The sequence below is a fragment of the Gracilinanus agilis genome, chromosome 2, assembly GCF_016433145.1.
Source record: "Gracilinanus agilis isolate LMUSP501 chromosome 2, AgileGrace, whole genome shotgun sequence".
In the NCBI taxonomy this organism is placed as follows: Eukaryota; Metazoa; Chordata; class Mammalia; order Didelphimorphia; family Didelphidae; genus Gracilinanus; species Gracilinanus agilis.
The window spans coordinates 369,642,142-369,646,119 of record NC_058131.1 but is presented as its reverse complement, the minus strand read 5'-3'; the positions used below and the strand labels follow the sequence as shown (position 1 = coordinate 369,646,119).

Sequence of the window (3,978 nt, the reverse complement as noted above, 5' to 3'; positions counted from 1 at the left end):
GGTAGTCAGGCTTTTTTTTTTTTTTTTAAGAATCCAATTATCATTTTATACACATAACAGAAATTAAGCTGAAAGCTAACTCCTTCCAAACATTATTTGATAATTCTTTAGTCGGATATCCCACACATTTAAAATAACCCAAAGGACTTCTCTACTAGCAGCAATGCAAGAATCCAGAGCAATGCTAAGGGACTTATAAGAAAGAAAACTAGCCACATTCAGAGGAAGAACTATGGGAGGAGAAACACAGAAGAAAAATAATTGCATGAACACATGGGCTGATGGGGATATTATTGGGGATGTAGACACTAAACGATAACTCTAGCCCAACTATCAATAATATGGAATTAGGTCTTGGTCAATGATACATGTAAAACCCAGTGGAATTGTGTGTCGGCTAAGGGGAGTTAGGGGGTTTTGAGGGAGAGGGAAAGAACATGAAATATGTAACTAGAGGAAAATATTCAAAATTAAAATAAAAAAAAAATAACCCAAAGGATCAGTAAAAAATCTTTTCCACCAGAAGTTCAGTGTCATAGTCCTTCTGAGATGGTTCTTACAACTTCTTGAAGGAGAGAGTTCCATCAATCAATGTCTTCATGAAACCTTGGATTCAGCAGCAGACTCTGATTCGGTTTACCACAATGAAGTTAGACTTGCTGTGGGCTATTGACTCTGTCACAGGGTCATGTTCTCCTTTCATTTTAATGGTACCTGAAATGCTATCATTCTCTAGAATAGGAAGAAAGAGCTATACAAAGTCAGGAGTATAGGGAGGGGCAGTCACATCTATGACCTCAGTAACAAAATAGCAAAGGAGGGAGATGCTGGTGTCCAACTTTTCCAAACACTTTGGATATAACTGACAACAGGCAGTATGCGACCTTGACTCAGCAGAAGAACCATCCTGTCCTGGGTTTTGTTTAATTCAAGCTGTTCCATTATATCCAGTTGGGAATGCTCTGTCTCAAACAATTAAGCCCATAATTGCTGAACTTGGGGATGGAGGAACTAGTGGCAGGTGCTAATCTCATCTAGTAAGGCTGAATGTACTCATGTATGATCAGTCTGGAGCTGAAAATCACATGGTTCTGACACTGTCCAATCCACCCACTTTAGTACTCCCATTGACACTGGAAACCTGACAAAGTGTACTCAACTCAGCCACTAATTCAGAGGTGCCTTTGTTCTCATTGCAACATAACTTGTGAACAGTTTCAACAGTTTAGAAATTCACTTCAACTCATCTTTATTGATCCTCACTTTCTTGTTCTGCTTCCAGGTCTCCACCACTCCAGGTGCAGAGGCCAATATGTGGATGTACTTGTGTTTATGGTCTTGGTTGATCTTGGTCTCTGGTTTAAAGAGTGGCTGCATAAAGAGATCCAAGAAAGCTGGGACCCATATCAGTTCAACAGAAGGTGGGTCTATGCTTGTAAACAACTTAAACTAGACTGTAATGTCAGCTAGATTCAGAGCTCCTTTGGAAAACATGGCACCAAGAGCCTGACAAGCCCCGTACCTAATGCAAGTGTGATCTGACTTGCACCATGGTCTTTCTCATGAGCAAATTATTGAACTTCTTGAGCTTTATTATGCACAGCAGATCCTCCTGGTTCTTCTTGGGCCAATGTGGACATCATTAGCATTTTAGCAAACTCTGGGGGATTGGCCCTTTCTAGGGGAGGGGGGTAGTAGAAGGCTCTCTTTGGCTTGGGACTCCCTCTCTGTCTTCTCTGAAGTGTTTACCACTAGATAAGGATGGGCCTTATCTGACTGGACCATCTTGGTCAGCAGTTGTTTGAGCTGGGAGCCAGGCAAAACTTGGAGGCTTTTTAGTTAAGGTGGTCAGGTGATCTCTCTTTTTCTCTCTCTCTCTCTCTCTTTTTCTCTCTCTCTCTCTTCCTCTCTGTCTCCCCCTTCCAACTTTTAGTAATAAATACTTATAAATTAATATACAGTCTCCAAGGAATTTTAATCATAATGAAGGATTTTGCTTTAAGGCATTGATGCAGCTGAGAATTGGATTTTGGTAGAGTTTATTCACTTTACCTAGGGGAATCTCCAAGCCAAGAATTAATAACAGTTAAAATGTAGTACTTTTGAAACTAGTGAATCACACAGAATATTGTAGCCTGGGAAATTATGTGCTCAGTAACCCTTAAGATTAACTAGGGTCTCTGCCAATTAGAACAATACTTCTTCAAAAGTTGGATTCTTTAATTAAAATGGCTTTGCCTTGGCTTTGGTGAGATATGTAATAACAATGCTTACTGGCTAGAAAGTTAGTTTGATTGAAGAAGAAAGGTCTGAAGGCTAAAGCTGATGAGAAGCAATAGCTGAGCAGATGAGGGGTCACAAGTTTACAAACTCCCTCAAAAGTAGTCATACCACACATAAGGTCATCTTGCCTTTGAGATGGAGGGGACTAACTAAGCTATGGGATTTTAGTGTTTTCATTGCCTAGTGCCTTTGAGCAACCTGGCTAGTACAGCAGGAATAATTTTGTACAGTTAGATCTCAGGAAGCAAATCTTTCACTGAAAACTCAGCCAGAAGACTCTCAGGAATATAATTACAGCTTTGCACTTAAGCAAAGGAAGCAGACTCATGAATATTTTGAAATAGAGGAGAATCCCAAAATATATTCGCTTTGGCTTTGAACTGCATTTTAAGATGTTTCCTCTCCTCTCTTCTCTTGCCCTCTCCTCTCTTCATCCTTTCCACTTGACTGTGTCTCTCTCTTCTCTCCTCTCCTTTCATGTTCCTTTCTCCTTCCAAATTTTGGTCCAGATTTTTCTTTACAGGTGCTTATGCTTCTTGAATAGAGGCAATGGTCAGGATTCAAAATTTGTCATAAGTAATCATTCATGAAAATAAGTAACCCTTTAAAGGATAATGGAGAATGAAGCACATTCTGAAATCCCAGGTGGAATTATTGTCTCCTTTGGACTTTTTTCTCAGGACTCTCCTGCAACCTATTACCCACAGCCATCCTGGACTGGGCTGCTTCACCAGAGTAGGGCAGAATTCAATGGTCATTTCTAAAGATCTTAACTATATCTTTCTTTTTTAATTTTTAATTTTTTTAGAATTGTGTGAAATTAATATAAAATGTAACCCCCTAGCTGCCCACATGCATTAAGTCAGGATGCCAACAAGTCATGTGATTAAAGGGTCACATGGGCACCTGGAGTCCTAACTTTGGGAAAAGGCTGGTGGAAGTCCCTAAGTGCCAGGTGACATATCTGGAAGTTAGGTCATGTGACCCCGAACTGTCCAGTTAGACAGCCCCAGGAGGAGTGATGTCATTGGCCTTATAAAGAGTGATGTCATTGGCCTTATAAAGAGAGGGAGCCATGCAGTAGTGTTCTCTTGGGTGAGGAACTCTTCCTGAACATAAACAGGAGCTCCAGCTCTCTCCCTTCTCTGTAGCACTTGACACAGCTTGAACTTTGCCTGGTGTTGGATCTGGGGAAGAGTAGAAGCGGTTATTTTGGTTGTTGTTCTTGTTGTTTTTTTAGTTAGGATGATCTAATCTCTCTCTCTCTTTCTCTTTCTCTCCAACTCTTACTAACAAATAATTATAAATTAATATATAGTCTCCAAGAAAATTTTAATCATTATAGAGCCCATATCTTCCGTTGTAGTAACAGAAGGGCAAGGGCTAGGCAAATGAAGGAATGACTTGTCCAGGGACACACAGCTAAGAAGTATCTGAGGCTAGATTTGCACCCTGGTTCTCATGACTCTAGGCCTGGCTCTATATTCACTGTGCCACCTGGTTGCCCCAGCTATATCTTAATGTCAGCATTTTCAGTGCTTAATATCTGATGTCCTATACATATTCTCGACTCATTTCATGTGTTCTAGATATGCTTTTTTTCAGAACATTATTCACCAACAAGAATTTATTATGGTCCTACTACATGCCAACCATTGTATGAGACATGGGGGGTAGGGAAGTACAAGGGGACAA

At 40.3% G+C, this 3,978-nt stretch overlaps 1 pseudogene; it reads right to left on the bottom strand.

Annotated features, from left to right (window-relative positions):
* Positions 1–613: 613 nt before the first annotated feature.
* On the bottom strand, positions 614–1,649 carry LOC123233794 (annotated as a pseudogene).
* Positions 1,650–3,978: the final 2,329 nt, after the last annotated feature.